The sequence below is a fragment of the Petromyzon marinus genome, chromosome 35 (assembly GCF_048934315.1).
Source record: "Petromyzon marinus isolate PM22_M1 ecotype Great Lakes invasive population chromosome 35, UKy_Petmar_22M1.pri1.0, whole genome shotgun sequence".
Taxonomy (NCBI): Eukaryota; Metazoa; Chordata; class Hyperoartia; order Petromyzontiformes; family Petromyzontidae; genus Petromyzon; species Petromyzon marinus.
Genome location: NC_133701.1, coordinates 12,589,220 through 12,608,377, shown reverse-complemented (window position 1 = coordinate 12,608,377; position 19,158 = coordinate 12,589,220). Strand labels below are relative to the sequence as shown.

The 19,158-nt window shown below is 37.9% G+C and overlaps 5 non-coding genes across 5 annotated transcripts; all 5 read right to left on the bottom strand.

Moving 5' to 3' along the window:
* Positions 1 to 4,545: 4,545 nt before the first annotated feature.
* Positions 4,546 to 4,617, bottom strand: TRNAG-UCC (transfer RNA glycine (anticodon UCC)). The gene has a single exon. It is a non-coding gene; the product is annotated as a tRNA-Gly (tRNA).
* Positions 4,618 to 7,896: 3,279 nt separating this feature from the next.
* TRNAG-UCC (transfer RNA glycine (anticodon UCC)) lies at positions 7,897 to 7,968 on the bottom strand. The gene has a single exon. It is a non-coding gene; the product is annotated as a tRNA-Gly (tRNA).
* Positions 7,969 to 12,929: 4,961 nt separating this feature from the next.
* On the bottom strand, positions 12,930 to 13,001 carry TRNAG-UCC (transfer RNA glycine (anticodon UCC)). Its single transcript has one exon. It is a non-coding gene; the product is annotated as a tRNA-Gly (tRNA).
* Positions 13,002 to 16,048: 3,047 nt separating this feature from the next.
* TRNAG-UCC (transfer RNA glycine (anticodon UCC)) lies at positions 16,049 to 16,120 on the bottom strand. The gene has a single exon. It is a non-coding gene; the product is annotated as a tRNA-Gly (tRNA).
* Positions 16,121 to 17,725: 1,605 nt separating this feature from the next.
* Positions 17,726 to 17,797, bottom strand: TRNAG-UCC (transfer RNA glycine (anticodon UCC)). The gene has a single exon. It is a non-coding gene; the product is annotated as a tRNA-Gly (tRNA).
* Positions 17,798 to 19,158: the final 1,361 nt, after the last annotated feature.

Sequence of the window (19,158 nt, the reverse complement as noted above, 5' to 3'; positions counted from 1 at the left end):
ACTTTTTTTAATGAAGAACGAAAAGTAATCATGACCACTAAGGATTATCAAATCCAGCATACTTGGTCATATCATTCTTGATCAGCCACCCACCTGGATCAAATTAACGTTAAACTTTATTCTTTAAAAACCTGAGGTCTAAATATATTGTACTCGGCATTCCTTCGGTGTATTCCTGTTAAAGAGTATTATTTGGTGCCTTCTTTCTAATAGGACGATAGATTCGACATCTTGCGTTTAATGCCAAAGGGTCTAAGATAACTATTTAGCTTCAAGGGATTTCTTTCCAACCCAAAAACGTTTCATTATTTGTTTAATTAAATTTCATGAAATTCGTATAGATTGATGACACATGTGTTCCTGTCATAAGTCTAAACCATGATAATAATGAGTAATGGTATTATAATAATGATTAGTCTCTCTAGGAATAAAACGTGGACATTTTCAAGTTCAAGAGAACAGTATGTCGGGAAGAGATGTCCAACCTAACATTGAGACTGAAGCCACGACCCAACAGTGATTCATGATGATACAGAAGCGGTATGTTGTAAGTGTGTCGACTTTTTAACCAAATCAAAGTGCCAATTAAGAGAAATGATGACAGTGATGATGATTGAGAACGGTGGTGATGGCAGTGAGAACGGTGATCATGTTGATGATTGTGTGTTTGTCCTCTTTAGAAGGTGTTTGCTTCGTATCGTCATGGACCACTGTTGGGTCGTGGTTTCAGAGGGCCTCAATGTTAGCTTGGACATCTCTCCCATAAGTGCTTTACTCTTGAACCTGAAAACTCCGCGTTTGATTCTTGGAGAGACTAATGATCCCATGACTCATTATTATCATAGTTTAGACTTGTTTTAACATGGCAGGAAAATAAAGGTAATTTGCGCATACGAATTTTATGAACATTAATAAAAAATAATTAAACACTTTTGGTTGGAAAAAACTAATTTTGAAGAAAAAAGATGAACGTAAAACCTTTGGTATTAAATGCAAGATGTCGAATCTATTGTCCTAGAGAAAAGAAGGCACCAAGTAATACTCTTTAACAAAAACACATCTGAGGAATCCCGAGTACAATATATTTAGAAATCAGATTTTTTAAGAATGAAGTTTAACATGAATTTTATGCAGCTGTTTGGATAACGAACCATGGTATGACCAAGTATGTGCGATATTACGATCCTTATTGGTCATTAATCATTTTCGTTTTCAAATAAAGAGCAAATTGGATCTGACTCCAAACTTATTTAATGATGCACACCTAATACTAAAATTAATTCAGTGGCAACAGAAAAATTGCGATGCCCAGGAATCGAACCCGGATCACGACATTCCACAGATGGCAAAATGGAGGCACGTTGGTTTGGTGCAATGGCATTTCATTTTTCAGATTTACCCTGTCCTCTAATGTTAAAATGTTGCAACATAATGGGAGGTTCTAAAGGTTTTCATTTTTCAAATGATAAATTTAAATCTGATTGGGCGCAAGTTGCCACTTAATAAAATTTAAAGATCTTAGTGCATGCGTTGTGTAGTGGGGAATTTGGATGTGTTGAGGAAGCTCAGTGACCGTTTACACATTTCTCACAGATGTGTTGCAAGAGCTGTCAACAATTCTACACTTTTGAAAAATTGCTTTTGCAATATACGCAGGATCACATGAGGTGTGCTTGGTGATTATTGGCATAGCCTTTTGGTTGTTGGTATGCTGATCCTTTTATTGGCGGCAAATGGTGCCGACCTCACTCCGAGTGAAGCAAACAGGCTTCTTGTGGTGGAAGGTTTATTACTCGGTAAGTCAATTTATTACTTGCTGCAAATAAAGGTGCAAAAGCAATAAAATTAAATAAAACAATCCTGTCTCTCGGAGTCTTAACCTGACCAAAATCTTTTTTTTAACATAAAGGAAAATATATTTCATTTAAAATGGATTAAATCGTGCACCCAATATTAACACCTCAGCCATGACAAATAAAAGGCTGCCGTGGCTGGGCACCAAGTCCAGATCAACTGCTTGGAAGTTTTCTGCTTCTGTATTGTCATAGATCACTGTTGGGTCCTGGTTTCAGAGTTTCAATGTTAGCTTGGATATTTTGCCCAAAATCACTGTACTCTTGAACCTGAAAACTCCACGTTTGATTCCTAGAGAGACTAATAATCCCATTACACATTTTTATCACGGTTTACACTTGTTTTAGTATGTCAGGAAAATAATGGGCATTAATACATACGAATTCCATGAATATTAAAACGTAGTAATGAAAAATGTGTTGGTTGGCAAACATTATTCGAAGTTAATAAGTTAACTTAGACCCTTTGGCATTGAACATGAGGTATCTAATCAATTGTCCTAAAGGAAAGAAGGTAGCAAATAATACTCTTTTACAGGAACAGTACAATATATTAAGAACTCAGGATTTTTAAAGAATAAGGTTTCACACGCATTTGATCAAGCTCTTTGGGTGACCAAACATGGTATGACCAAGCATGCTGGATTTGACGATCCTTATTGGTCATTATTTTATTTCGTTATTAATTAGATAGAACGTTGTATCTGACTCTAAACTGTCTTAATGCTGCACACCAAATATTAACAATAATCCAGTCGGAACATAAAAATTCGGACGGCCAGGGTCCGAACCTGGATTAACTGCTTGGAAGGCAGCTATGCTGACCATTATACCACCTTGACTTACAGCTTTTGTGACTGCAGGAATTCATATTATTGTGTTTTTTTTGGTAAGGTCACGTCAATAGGTTCAAAGAAAATAACAAAAATAACCAAAAACTACGACGATTCGATCGCAATGCACGCGGTCGTCATCAGGCTGAAAAAAAGAGAGGAAAGCTGTTGAGGCAGGCTGTTTTAAAGTTTTAAATTGGTGTAGCCCAAGGGTCATAAACCAAGTGAGCAGGCTATTGATGGTAATCTGAGAAATTAGCATGTTAATGTAAGATCGGAGGGCGACCTTCATGATGAGCGCGCAGAGGTTTATGACCCTTGGGCTACACCCATTTCAAACCTTTAAAACAGCCTGCCTCAGCAGCTTCATGCTCTTTTTTCAGCCTGATGACGACCACTTGCATTGCGATCGAAACGTCGTAGTTTTTTGCTATTTTCTTTGAACCTATCTACGTGACTTTACTGAAAGACCCAAAGAACATTATACTACCATCGGACTCGCAGACACGTGGCCCAAATAGACAGAATTGTATCCATGCCACGACATTCCGTTTACACATTTCTCACAGATGTGTTGGAAGAACTGTCAACAATTTTAAACTTTTCAAAAATTGATTTTGCAATACATGCACGATCACATGAGGTGTGCTTGGTGGTTAATGCATAGTCTCCTGGTTGATGGCATGCTGATCCTTTGAATGGTGGCAAATGGTGCTAATCTCAATTCTCGTCAATGCAAAAGTACTGTACGTAGACGAAGGTTTATCACTTACGAAGTAACTTGATGACATGGTGCAATGGAAGGTGCAAAAATAATCCAGTCTCTCGAAACCTTAATAAAAAAGATATGATTCTATATTGATTCAATTAACAGTAACATTAACAACTCAGCCAAAACAAATAAAAGCCTGCAATGGCTGGTCTCCAAACCCAGATTAGCTGCTAAGGAGGTAGCTAAGCTGACGAGTTTGCCACCAACGCAGAGTGCTGTAATGTCAGCCATGTCACGACATAACTATCAAAATGAAGCTACATTGGAGATTTCAGATTGTTATGAAGCATGTCTCTCTTTGAATGCCCTTTACTGGTACATGGTAGCGGTATGTTGAAAGTGTGTAGAGCTTCAACCAAATTTAATTGCGAATTAAGAGCAATGATGACAGTGATGATGATTGAAAACAATGGTGATGGCAGTGAGAACGATGATCATGTTGATGATTGTGTGTTTGTCCTCTTTAGAAGGTGTTTGCTTCGTATCGTCATGGACCACTGTTGGGTCGTGGTTTCAGAGGGTCTCAATGTTAGCTTGGACATCTCTCCCATAAGTGCTTTACTCTTGAACCTGAAAACTCCGCGTTTTATTCTTGGAGAGACTAATGATCCCATGACTCATTATTATCATGGTTTAGACTTGTTTTAACATGGCAGGAAAATCAAAGTAATTCGTGAATGTGAATTACATGAACATTAATAAATGTTAATTTGAATTTTTTTGGTTCGAAATAATTCCCTTGAAGCAAAAAAGTTAACTCAAAGCCTTTTGCATTAAATGCAAGATCTCGTATCTATTGTCATAAAGGAAAGAAGGCACCAAATAATACTCTTTTAAAGGAACACATCTGAGGATTCCCGAGTAAAATATATTTAGAACTCAGGTTTTCAAAGAATGAAGCTTATCATGAACTTGATGCTGCTGTTTGGATGATGAACCATGGTATGATCAAGTATGCTGGATCTGACGATCTTTATTGGTCATGAATCAATTTCGTCTTCAAATGAAAAGCAAATTGAATCTGACTCAAAACTGACTCCATGATACACAACTAATTTTAACATTAATTCAGTGGTAACATAAAAACTGCGACGGCCGGGAATCGAACCCGGATCAACTGCTTGGAAGGCAGCTATGCTGACCATTATACCACCATCGCACTTGCAAACACATGGTGCAAATAGACAATCTTGAATTTTATCCATGCCACGACATTCCACACATGGCCAAATGAAGGCACATTGGGTTTGCACAATCGCTTTGAAGTTTGCAGATTTTCACTGCCCTCTGCTGTTAAAGTTTTGCAACATACTCGAAGGTTTCATGGGTTTTATTTTTGCAGTTTTATGAAATTATTCAGATTAGGCGCAAGTTAATACGCAATTACATTTAACGATGTTGGTTCATGCGGTGTGTAGTGGTGAATTTGGATGTGTTGAGGAAGCTCAGTGACCGTTTACACATTTCTCACAGATGTGTTGGAAGAACTGTCAACAATTTTAAACTTTTCAGAAATTGCTTTTGCAATACATGCACGATCACATGAGGTGTGCTTGGTGGTTATGGCATAGTCTCCTGGTTGATGGCATGCTGATCCTTTGAATGTTGGCAAATGGTGCTAATCTCAACTCTCGTCAATGCAAAAGTACTGTATGTAGTGGAAGGTTTATCACTTAATAAGTAACTTTATAACATGGTGCAATGGAAGGTGCAAAAATAAGCCAGTCTCTCGAAACCTTAATAAAATAGATATGATTCTATATTGATTCAATTAACAGTAACATTAACAACTCAGCCAAAACAAATAAAAGTATTCAATGGCTGGTCTCCAAACCCAGATCAGCTACTAAGGAGGTAGCTAAGCTGACCAGTTTGCCAACAACACAGAGTGCTGTAATGTCAGCCATGTCACGACGCAACTATCCAAATGAAGCTACATTGGAGATTTCAGATTGATATGAAGCATGTCTCTCTTTGAATGCCCTTTACTGGTACATGGTAGCGGTATGTTGAAAGTGTGTAGAGCTTCAACCAAATTTAATTGCGAATTAAGAGCAATGATGACAGTGATGATAATTGAAAACAATGGTGATGGCAGTGAGAACGATGATCATGTTGATGATTGTGTGTTTGTCCTCTTTAGAAGGTGTTTGCTTCGTATCGTCATGGACCACTGTTGGGTCGTGGTTTCAGAGGGCCTCAATGTTAGCTTGGACATCTCTCCCATAAGTGCTCTCCTGTTGAACCTGAAAACTCCACGTTTGATTCTTGGAGAGACTAATAATCCTATGACTCATTATTATCATGGTTTAGACTTGTTTTAACATGGCAGGAAAATAAAAGTAATTCCTGCATGCGAATTTCATGAACATTAATAAATATTAATTAAACATTTTTTGGTTAGAAAAAATCTCTTGAAGCAATAAAGTTAACTCAAAGCCTTTTGCATTAAATGCAAGATCTCGTATCTATTGTCATAAAGGAAAGAAGGCACCAAATAATACTCTTTCACAGGAACGCATCTGAGGAATCCCGAGTAAAATATATTTAGAACTCAGGTTTTCAAAGAATGAAGCTTAACATGAACTTGATGCTGCTGTTTGGATGATGAACCATGGTATGATCAAGTATGCTGTATATGACGATCTTTATTGGTCATGAATCATTTTCGTCTTCAAATGAAAAACAAATTGAATCTGACTCAAAACTGACTCCATGATACACAACTAATTTTAACATTAATTCAGTGGTAACATAAAAACTGCGACGGCCGGGAAACGAAGCCGGATCAACTGCTTGGAAGGCAGCTATGCTGACCATTATACCACCATCGCACTTGCAGACACGGGGCGCAAATAGACATTCTTGAATTTTATCCATGCCTCGACATTCCACACATGGCCAAATGAAGGCACATTGGGTTTGCACCAATCGCTTTGAAGTTTGCAGATTTTCACTGCCCTCTACTGTTAAAGTTTTGCAACATACTCGAAGGTTTCATGGGTTTTATTTTTGCAGTTTTATGATATTATTCAGATTGGGCGCAAGTTAATACGCAATTACATTTAACGATGTTGGTTCATGCGTTGTGTAGTGGTGAATTTGGATGTGTTGAGGAAGCTCAGTGACCGTTTACACATTTCTCACAGATGTGTTGGAAGAACTGTCAACAATTTTAAACTTTTCAGAAATTGCTTTTGCAATACATGCACGATCACATGAGGTGTGCTTGGTGGTTATGGCATAGTCTCCTGGTTGATGGCATGCTGATCCTTTGAATGGTGGCAAATGGTGCTAATCTCAAATCTCGTCGATGCAAAAGTACTGTACGTAGTGGGAGGTTTATCACTTACTAAGTAACTTGATGACATGGTGCAATGGAAGGTGCAAAAATAATTCAGTCTCCCGAAATCTTAACCAAATAGATATGATTCTATATTGATTCAATTAACAGTAACATTGACAACTTAGCCATAACAAATAAAAACCTGCAATGGCTGGTCTCCAAACCCAGATCAGCTGCTTAGGAGGCAGCTAAAATGACCAGTTGCCACCAACACAGAGTGGTGTGATGTCAACCATGTCACGACACAACCATCGAAAGGAAGGCACATTGGAGATTTAAGATTGTTATGATGCAAGTCTCTATTTGAATGTTCTGTACTGGTAGATGGTAGCGGTATGTTGAAAGTGTGTAGAGCTTTTAACCAAATTAAAGTGCGAATTAAGAGCAATGATGACAGTGATGATAATTGAAAACAATGGTGATGGCAGTGAGAACGATGATCATGTTGATGATTGTGTGTTTGTCCTCTTTAGAAGGTGTTTGCTTCGTATCGTCATGGACCACTGTTGGGTCGTGGTTTCAGAGGGCCTCAATGTTAGCTTGGACATCTCTCCCATAAGTGCTCCCCTGTTGAACCTGAAAACTCCACGTTTGATTCTTGGAGAGACTAATAATCCTATGACTCATTATTATCATGGTTTAGACTTGTTTTAACATGGCAGGAAAATAAAAGTAATTACTGCATGCGAATTTCATGAACATTAATAAATATTAATTAAACATTTTTTGGTTAGAAAAAATCTCTTTAAGCAATAAAGTTAACTCAAAGCCTTTTGCATTAAATGCAAGATCTCGTATCTATTGTCATAAAGGAAAGAAGGCACCAAATAATACTCTTTCACAGGAACGCATCTGAGGAATCCCGAGTAAAATATATTTAGAACTCAGGTTTTCAAAGAATGAAGCTTAACATGAACTTGATGCTGCTGTTTGGATGATGAACCATGGTATGATCAAGTATGCTGGATCTGAAGATGTTTATTGGTCATGAATCAATTTCGTCTTCAAATGAAAAGCAAATTGAATCTGACTCAAAACTGACTCCATGATACACAACTAATTTTAACATTAATTCAGTGGTAACATAAAAACTGCGACGGCCGGGAATCGAACCCGGATCAACTGCTTGGAAGGCAGCTATGCTGACCATTATACCACCATCGCACTTGCAAACACATGGTGCAAATAGACAATCTTGAATTTTATCCATGCCACGACATTCCACACATGGCCAAATGAAGGCACATTGGGTTTGCACAATCGCTTTGAAGTTTGCAGATTTTCACTGCCCTCTGCTGTTAAAGTTTTGCAACATACTCGAAGGTTTCATGGGTTTTATTTTTGCAGTTTTATGAAATTATTCAGATTGGGCGCAAGTTAATACGCAATTACATTTAACGATGTTGGTTCATGCGGTGTGTAGTGGTGAATTTGGATGTGTTGAGGAAGCTCAGTGACCGTTTACACATTTCTCACAGATGTGTTGGAAGAACTGTCAACAATTTTAAACTTTTCAGAAATTGCTTTTGCAATACATGCACGATCACATGAGGTGTGCTTGGTGGTTATGGCATAGTCTCCTGGTTGATGGCATGCTGATCCTTTGAATGTTGGCAAATGGTGCTAATCTCAACTCTCGTCAATGCAAAAGTACTGTATGTAGTGGAAGGTTTATCACTTAATAAGTAACTTTATAACATGGTGCAATGGAAGGTGCAAAAATAAGCCAGTCTCTCGAAACCTTAATAAAATAAATATGATTCTATATTGATTCAATTAACAGTAACATTAACAACTCAGCCAAAACAAATAAAAGTATGCAATGGCTGGTCTCCAAACCCAGATCAGCTGCTAAGGAGGTAGCTAAGCTGACCAGTTTGCCAACAACACAGAGTGCTGTAATGTCAGCCATGTCACGACGCAACTATCCAAATGAAGCTACATTGGAGATTTCAGATTGATATGAAGCATGTCTCTCTTTTTGAATGCCGTTTACTGGTACATGGTAGCGGTATGTTGAAAGTGTGTAGAGCTTCAACCAAATTTAATTGCGAATTAAGAGCAATGATGACAGTGATGATGATTGAAAACAATGGTGATGGCAGTGAGAACGATGATCATGTTGATGATTGTGTGTTTGTCCTCTTTAGAAGGTGTTTGCTTCGTATCGTCATGGACCACTGTTGGGTCGTGGTTTCAGAGGGCCTCAATGTTAGCTTGGACATCTCTCCCATAAGTGCTCTCCTGTTGAACCTGAAAACTCCACGTTTGATTCTTGGAGAGACTAATAATCCTATGACTCATTATTATCATGGTTTAGACTTGTTTTAACATGGCAGGAAAATAAAAGTAATTCCTGCATGCGAATTTCATGAACATTAATAAATATTAATTAAACATTTTTTGGTTAGAAAAAATCTCTTGAAGCAATAAAGTTAACTCAAAGCCTTTTGCATTAAATGCAAGATCTCGTATCTATTGTCATAAAGGAAAGAAGGCACCAAATAATACTCTTTCACAGGAACGCATCTGAGGAATCCCGAGTAAAATATATTTAGAACTCAGGTTTTCAAAGAATGAAGCTTAACATGAACTTGATGCTGCTGTTTGGATGATGAACCATGGTATGATCAAGTATGCTGTATATGACGATCTTTATTGGTCATGAATCATTTTCGTCTTCAAATGAAAAACAAATTGAATCTGACTCAAAACTGACTCCATGATACACAACTAATTTTAACATTAATTCAGTGGTAACATAAAAACTGCGACGGCCGGGAAACGAAGCCGGATCAACTGCTTGGAAGGCAGCTATGCTGACCATTATACCACCATCGCACTTGCAAACACGTGGTGCAAATAGACATTCTTGAATTTTATCCATGCCTCGACATTCCACACATGGCCAAATGAAGGCACATTGGGTTTGCACCAATCGCTTTGAAGTTTGCAGATTTTCACTGCCCTCTACTGTTAAAGTTTTGCAACATACTCGAAGGTTTCATGGGTTTTATTTTTGCAGTTTAATGATATTATTCAGATTGGGCGCAAGTTAATACGCAATTACATTTAACGATGTTGGTTCATGCGTTGTGTAGTGGTGAATTTGGATGTGTTGAGGAAGCTCAGTGACCGTTTACACATTTCTCACAGATGTGTTGGAAGAACTGTCAACAATTTTAAACTTTTCAGAAATTGCTTTTGCAATACATGCACGATCACATGAGGTGTGCTTGGTGGTTATGGCATAGTCTCCTGGTTGATGGCATGCTGATCCTTTGAATGTTGGCAAATGGTGCTAATCTCAACTCTCGTCAATGCAAAAGTACTGTATGTAGTGGAAGGTTTATCACTTAATAAGTAACTTTATAACATGGTGCAATGGAAGGTGCAAAAATAAGCCAGTCTCTCGAAACCTTAATAAAATAAATATGATTCTATATTGATTCAATTAACAGTAACATTAACAACTCAGCCAAAACAAATAAAAGTATGCAATGGCTGGTCTCCAAACCCAGATCAGCTGCTAAGGAGGTAGCTAAGCTGACCAGTTTGCCAACAACACAGAGTGCTGTAATGTCAGCCATGTCACGACGCAACTATCCAAATGAAGCTACATTGGAGATTTCAGATTGATATGAAGCATGTCTCTCTTTTTGAATGCCGTTTACTGGTACATGGTAGCGGTATGTTGAAAGTGTGTAGAGCTTCAACCAAATTTAATTGCGAATTAAGAGCAATGATGACAGTGATGATGATTGAAAACAATGGTGATGGCAGTGAGAACGATGATCATGTTGATGATTGTGTGTTTGTCCTCTTTAGAAGGTGTTTGCTTCGTATCGTCATGGACCACTGTTGGGTCGTGGTTTCAGAGGGCCTCAATGTTAGCTTGGACATCTCTCCCATAAGTGCTCTCCTGTTGAACCTGAAAACTCCACGTTTGATTCTTGGAGAGACTAATAATCCTATGACTCATTATTATCATGGTTTAGACTTGTTTTAACATGGCAGGAAAATAAAAGTAATTCCTGCATGCGAATTTCATGAACATTAATAAATATTAATTAAACATTTTTTGGTTAGAAAAAATCTCTTGAAGCAATAAAGTTAACTCAAAGCCTTTTGCATTAAATGCAAGATCTCGTATCTATTGTCATAAAGGAAAGAAGGCACCAAATAATACTCTTTCACAGGAACGCATCTGAGGAATCCCGAGTAAAATATATTTAGAACTCAGGTTTTCAAAGAATGAAGCTTAACATGAACTTGATGCTGCTGTTTGGATGATGAACCATGGTATGATCAAGTATGCTGTATATGACGATCTTTATTGGTCATGAATCATTTTCGTCTTCAAATGAAAAACAAATTGAATCTGACTCAAAACTGACTCCATGATACACAACTAATTTTAACATTAATTCAGTGGTAACATAAAAACTGCGACGGCCGGGAAACGAAGCCGGATCAACTGCTTGGAAGGCAGCTATGCTGACCATTATACCACCATCGCACTTGCAAACACGTGGTGCAAATAGACATTCTTGAATTTTATCCATGCCTCGACATTCCACACATGGCCAAATGAAGGCACATTGGGTTTGCACCAATCGCTTTGAAGTTTGCAGATTTTCACTGCCCTCTACTGTTAAAGTTTTGCAACATACTCGAAGGTTTCATGGGTTTTATTTTTGCAGTTTAATGATATTATTCAGATTGGGCGCAAGTTAATACGCAATTACATTTAACGATGTTGGTTCATGCGTTGTGTAGTGGTGAATTTGGATGTGTTGAGGAAGCTCAGTGACCGTTTACACATTTCTCACAGATGTGTTGGAAGAACTGTCAACAATTTTAAACTTTTCAGAAATTGCTTTTGCAATACATGCACGATCACATGAGGTGTGCTTGGTGGTTATGGCATAGTCTCCTGGTTGATGGCATGCTGATCCTTTGAATGTTGGCAAATGGTGCTAATCTCAACTCTCGTCAATGCAAAAGTACTGTATGTAGTGGAAGGTTTATCACTTAATAAGTAACTTTATAACATGGTGCAATGGAAGGTGCAAAAATAAGCCAGTCTCTCGAAACCTTAATAAAATAAATATGATTCTATATTGATTCAATTAACAGTAACATTAACAACTCAGCCAAAACAAATAAAAGTATGCAATGGCTGGTCTCCAAACCCAGATCAGCTGCTAAGGAGGTAGCTAAGCTGACCAGTTTGCCAACAACACAGAGTGCTGTAATGTCAGCCATGTCACGACGCAACTATCCAAATGAAGCTACATTGGAGATTTCAGATTGATATGAAGCATGTCTCTCTTTTTGAATGCCGTTTACTGGTACATGGTAGCGGTATGTTGAAAGTGTGTAGAGCTTCAACCAAATTTAATTGCGAATTAAGAGCAATGATGACAGTGATGATGATTGAAAACAATGGTGATGGCAGTGAGAACCATGATCATGTTGATGATTGTGTGTTTGTCCTCTTTAGAAGGTGTTTGCTTCGTATCGTCATGGACCACTGTTGGGTCGTGGTTTCAGAGGGCCTCAATGTTAGCTTGGACATCTCTCCCATAAGTGCTCTCCTGTTGAACCTGAAAACTCCACGTTTGATTCTTGGAGAGACTAATAATCCTATGACTCATTATTATCATGGTTTAGACTTGTTTTAACATGGCAGGAAAATAAAAGTAATTCCTGCATGCGAATTTCATGAACATTAATAAATATTAATTAAACATTTTTTGGTTAGAAAAAATCTCTTGAAGCAATAAAGTTAACTCAAAGCCTTTTGCATTAAATGCAAGATCTCGTATCTATTGTCATAAAGGAAAGAAGGCACCAAATAATACTCTTTCACAGGAACGCATCTGAGGAATCCCGAGTAAAATATATTTAGAACTCAGGTTTTCAAAGAATGAAGCTTAACATGAACTTGATGCTGCTGTTTGGATGATGAACCATGGTATGATCAAGTATGCTGTATATGACGATCTTTATTGGTCATGAATCATTTTCGTCTTCAAATGAAAAACAAATTGAATCTGACTCAAAACTGACTCCATGATACACAACTAATTTTAACATTAATTCAGTGGTAACATAAAAACTGCGACGGCCGGGAATCGAACCCGGATCAACTGCTTGGAAGGCAGCTATGCTGACCATTATACCACCATCGCACTTGCAAACACGTGGTGCAAATAGACATTCTTGAATTTTATCCATGCCTCGACATTCCACACATGGCCAAATGAAGGCACATTGGGTTTGCACCAATCGCTTTGAAGTTTGCAGATTTTCACTGCCCTCTACTGTTAAAGTTTTGCAACATACTCGAAGGTTTCATGGGTTTTATTTTTGCAGTTTAATGATATTATTCAGATTGGGCGCAAGTTAATACGCAATTACATTTAACGATGTTGGTTCATGCGTTGTGTAGTGGTGAATTTGGATGTGTTGAGGAAGCTCAGTGACCGTTTACACATTTCTCACAGATGTGTTGGAAGAACTGTCAACAATTTTAAACTTTTCAGAAATTGCTTTTGCAATACATGCACGATCACATGAGGTGTGCTTGGTGGTTATGGCATAGTCTCCTGGTTGATGGCATGCTGATCCTTTGAATGTTGGCAAATGGTGCTAATCTCAACTCTCGTCGATGCAAAAGTACTGTACGTAGTGGAAGGTTTATCACTTACTAAGTAACTTGATGACATGGTGCAATGGAAGGTGCAAAAATAATTCAGTCGACCTAAATCTTAACCAAATAGATATGATTCTATATTGATTCAATTAACAGTAACATTGACAACTTAGCCATAACAAATAAAAACCTGCAATGGCTGGTCTCCAAACCAAGATCAGCTGCTTCGGAGGGAGCTAAAAGAAGACAATGGTGATGGCAGTGAGAATGGTGATCATGTTGATGATTGTGTGTTTTTCCTCTTTAGAAGGTGTTTGCTTCGTATCGTCATGGACCACTATTGGGTCGTGGTTTCAGAGGGCCTCAATGTTAGCTTGGACATCTCTCCCATAAGTGCTTTACTCTTGAACCTGAAAACTCCGCGTTTGATTCTTGGAGAGACTAATGATCCCATTTAGACTTGTTTTAACATGGCACGAAAAGCAAAGTAATTCGTGCATGTGAATTACATGAACATTAATAAATATTAATTAAACATTTTTTGGTTAGAAAAAATCTCTTGAAGCAATAAAGTTAACTCAAAGCCTTTTGCATTAAATGCAAGATCTCGTATCTATTGTCATAAAGGAAAGAAGGCACCAAATAATACTCTTTCACAGGAACGCATCTGAGGAATCCCGAGTAAAATATATTTAGAACTCAGGTTTTCAAAGAATGAAGCTTAACATGAACTTGATGCTGCTGTTTGGATGATGAACCATGGTATGATCAAGTATGCTGTATATGACGATCTTTATTGGTCATGAATCATTTTCGTCTTCAAATGAAAAACAAATTGAATCTGACTCAAAACTGACTCCATGATACACAACTAATTTTAACATTAATTCAGTGGTAACATAAAAACTGCGACGGCCGGGAAACGAAGCCGGATCAACTGCTTGGAAGGCAGCTATGCTGACCATTATACCACCATCGCACTTGCAGACACGGGGCGCAAATAGACATTCTTGAATTTTATCCATGCCTCGACATTCCACACATGGCCAAATGAAGGCACATTGGGTTTGCACCAATCGCTTTGAAGTTTGCAGATTTTCACTGCCCTCTACTGTTAAAGTTTTGCAACATACTCGAAGGTTTCATGGGTTTTATTTTTGCAGTTTTATGATATTATTCAGATTGGGCGCAAGTTAATACGCAATTACATTTAACGATGTTGGTTCATGCGTTGTGTAGTGGTGAATTTGGATGTGTTGAGGAAGCTCAGTGACCGTTTACACATTTCTCACAGATGTGTTGGAAGAACTGTCAACAATTTTAAACTTTTCAGAAATTGCTTTTGCAATACATGCACGATCACATGAGGTGTGCTTGGTGGTTATGGCATAGTCTCCTGGTTGATGGCATGCTGATCCTTTGAATGGTGGCAAATGGTGCTAATCTCAAATCTCGTCGATGCAAAAGTACTGTACGTAGTGGGAGGTTTATCACTTACTAAGTAACTTGATGACATGGTGCAATGGAAGGTGCAAAAATAATTCAGTCTCCCGAAATCTTAACCAAATAGATATGATTCTATATTGATTCAATTAACAGTAACATTGACAACTTAGCCATAACAAATAAAAACCTGCAATGGCTGGTCTCCAAACCCAGATCAGCTGCTTAGGAGGCAGCTAAAATGACCAGTTGCCACCAACACAGAGTGGTGTGATGTCAACCATGTCACGACACAACCATCGAAAGGAAGGCACATTGGAGATTTAAGATTGTTATGATGCAAGTCTCTATTTGAATGTTCTGTACTGGTAGATGGTAGCGGTATGTTGAAAGTGTGTAGAGCTTTTAACCAAATTAAAGTGCGAATTAAGAGCAATGATGACAGTGATGATAATTGAAAACAATGGTGATGGCAGTGAGAACGATGATCATGTTGATGATTGTGTGTTTGTCCTCTTTAGAAGGTGTTTGCTTCGTATCGTCATGGACCACTGTTGGGTCGTGGTTTCAGAGGGCCTCAATGTTAGCTTGGACATCTCTCCCATAAGTGCTCCCCTGTTGAACCTGAAAACTCCACGTTTGATTCTTGGAGAGACTAATAATCCTATGACTCATTATTATCATGGTTTAGACTTGTTTTAACATGGCAGGAAAATAAAAGTAATTACTGCATGCGAATTTCATGAACATTAATAAATATTAATTAAACATTTTTTGGTTAGAAAAAATCTCTTTAAGCAATAAAGTTAACTCAAAGCCTTTTGCATTAAATGCAAGATCTCGTATCTATTGTCATAAAGGAAAGAAGGCACCAAATAATACTCTTTCACAGGAACGCATCTGAGGAATCCCGAGTAAAATATATTTAGAACTCAGGTTTTCAAAGAATGAAGCTTAACATGAACTTGATGCTGCTGTTTGGATGATGAACCATGGTATGATCAAGTATGCTGGATCTGAAGATGTTTATTGGTCATGAATCAATTTCGTCTTCAAATGAAAAGCAAATTGAATCTGACTCAAAACTGACTCCATGATACACAACTAATTTTAACATTAATTCAGTGGTAACATAAAAACTGCGACGGCCGGGAATCGAACCCGGATCAACTGCTTGGAAGGCAGCTATGCTGACCATTATACCACCATCGCACTTGCAAACACATGGTGCAAATAGACAATCTTGAATTTTATCCATGCCACGACATTCCACACATGGCCAAATGAAGGCACATTGGGTTTGCACAATCGCTTTGAAGTTTGCAGATTTTCACTGCCCTCTGCTGTTAAAGTTTTGCAACATACTCGAAGGTTTCATGGGTTTTATTTTTGCAGTTTTATGAAATTATTCAGATTGGGCGCAAGTTAATACGCAATTACATTTAACGATGTTGGTTCATGCGGTGTGTAGTGGTGAATTTGGATGTGTTGAGGAAGCTCAGTGACCGTTTACACATTTCTCACAGATGTGTTGGAAGAACTGTCAACAATTTTAAACTTTTCAGAAATTGCTTTTGCAATACATGCACGATCACATGAGGTGTGCTTGGTGGTTATGGCATAGTCTCCTGGTTGATGGCATGCTGATCCTTTGAATGTTGGCAAATGGTGCTAATCTCAACTCTCGTCAATGCAAAAGTACTGTATGTAGTGGAAGGTTTATCACTTAATAAGTAACTTTATAACATGGTGCAATGGAAGGTGCAAAAATAAGCCAGTCTCTCGAAACCTTAATAAAATAAATATGATTCTATATTGATTCAATTAACAGTAACATTAACAACTCAGCCAAAACAAATAAAAGTATGCAATGGCTGGTCTCCAAACCCAGATCAGCTGCTAAGGAGGTAGCTAAGCTGACCAGTTTGCCAACAACACAGAGTGCTGTAATGTCAGCCATGTCACGACGCAACTATCCAAATGAAGCTACATTGGAGATTTCAGATTGATATGAAGCATGTCTCTCTTTTTGAATGCCGTTTACTGGTACATGGTAGCGGTATGTTGAAAGTGTGTAGAGCTTCAACCAAATTTAATTGCGAATTAAGAGCAATGATGACAGTGATGATGATTGAAAACAATGGTGATGGCAGTGAGAACGATGATCATGTTGATGATTGTGTGTTTGTCCTCTTTAGAAGGTGTTTGCTTCGTATCGTCATGGACCACTGTTGGGTCGTGGTTTCAGAGGGCCTCAATGTTAGCTTGGACATCTCTCCCATAAGTGCTCTCCTGTTGAACCTGAAAACTCCACGTTTGATTCTTGGAGAGACTAATAATCCTATGACTCATTATTATCATGGTTTAGACTTGTTTTAACATGGCAGGAAAATAAAAGTAATTCCTGCATGCGAATTTCATGAACATTAATAAATATTAATTAAACATTTTTTGGTTAGAAAAAATCTCTTGAAGCAATAAAGTTAACTCAAAGCCTTTTGCATTAAATGCAAGATCTCGTATCTATTGTCATAAAGGAAAGAAGGCACCAAATAATACTCTTTCACAGGAACGCATCTGAGGAATCCCGAGTAAAATATATTTAGAACTCAGGTTTTCAAAGAATGAAGCTTAACATGAACTTGATGCTGCTGTTTGGATGATGAACCATGGTATGATCAAGTATGCTGTATATGACGATCTTTATTGGTCATGAATCATTTTCGTCTTCAAATGAAAAACAAATTGAATCTGACTCAAAACTGACTCCATGATACACAACTAATTTTAACATTAATTCAGTGGTAACATAAAAACTGCGACGGCCGGGAATCGAACCCGGATCAACTGCTTGGAAGGCAGCTATGCTGACCATTATACCACCATCGCACTTGCAAACACGTGGTGCAAATAGACATTCTTGAATTTTATCCATGCCTCGACATTCCACACATGGCCAAATGAAGGCACATTGGGTTTGCACCAATCGCTTTGAAGTTTGCAGATTTTCACTGCCCTCTACTGTTAAAGTTTTGCAACATACTCGAAGGTTTCATGGGTTTTATTTTTGCAGTTTAATGATATTATTCAGATTGGGCGCAAGTTAATACGCAATTACATTTAACGATGTTGGTTCATGCGTTGTGTAGTGGTGAATTTGGATGTGTTGAGGAAGCTCAGTGACCGTTTACACATTTCTCACAGATGTGTTGGAAGAACTGTCAACAATTTTAAACTTTTCAGAAATTGCTTTTGCAATACATGCACGATCACATGAGGTGTGCTTGGTGGTTATGGCATAGTCTCCTGGTTGATGGCATGCTGATCCTTTGAATGTTGGCAAATGGTGCTAATCTCAACTCTCGTCGATGCAAAAGTACTGTACGTAGTGGAAGGTTTATCACTTACTAAGTAACTTGATGACATGGTGCAATGGAAGGTGCAAAAATAATTCAGTCGACCTAAATCTTAACCAAATAGATATGATTCTATATTGATTCAATTAACAGTAACATTGACAACTTAGCCATAACAAATAAAAACCTGCAATGGCTGGTCTCCAAACCAAGATCAGCTGCTTCGGAGGGAGCTAAAAGAAGACAATGGTGATGGCAGTGAGAATGGTGATCATGTTGATGATTGTGTGTTTTTCCTCTTTAGAAGGTGTTTGCTTCGTATCGTCATGGACCACTATTGGGTCGTGGTTTCAGAGGGCCTCAATGTTAGCTTGGACATCTCTCCCATAAGTGCTTTACTCTTGAACCTGAAAACTCCGCGTTTGATTCTTGGAGAGACTAATGATCCCATTTAGACTTGTTTTAACATGGCACGAAAAGCAAAGTAATTCGTGCATGTGAATTACATGAACATTAATAAATATTAATTAAACATTTTTTGGTTAGAAAAAATCTCTTGAAGCAATAAAGTTAACTCAAAGCCTTTTGCATTAAATGCAAGATCTCGTATCTATTGTCATAAAGGAAAGAAGGCACCAAATAATACTCTTTCACAGGAACGCATCTGAGGAATCCCGAGTAAAATATATTTAGAACTCAGGTTTTCAAAGAATGAAGCTTAACATGAACTTGATGCTGCTGTTTGGATGATGAACCATGGTATGATCAAGTATGCTGTATATGACGATCTTTATTGGTCATGAATCATTTTCGTCTTCAAATGAAAAACAAATTGAATCTGACTCAAAACTGACTCCATGATACACAACTAATTTTAACATTAATTCAGTGGTA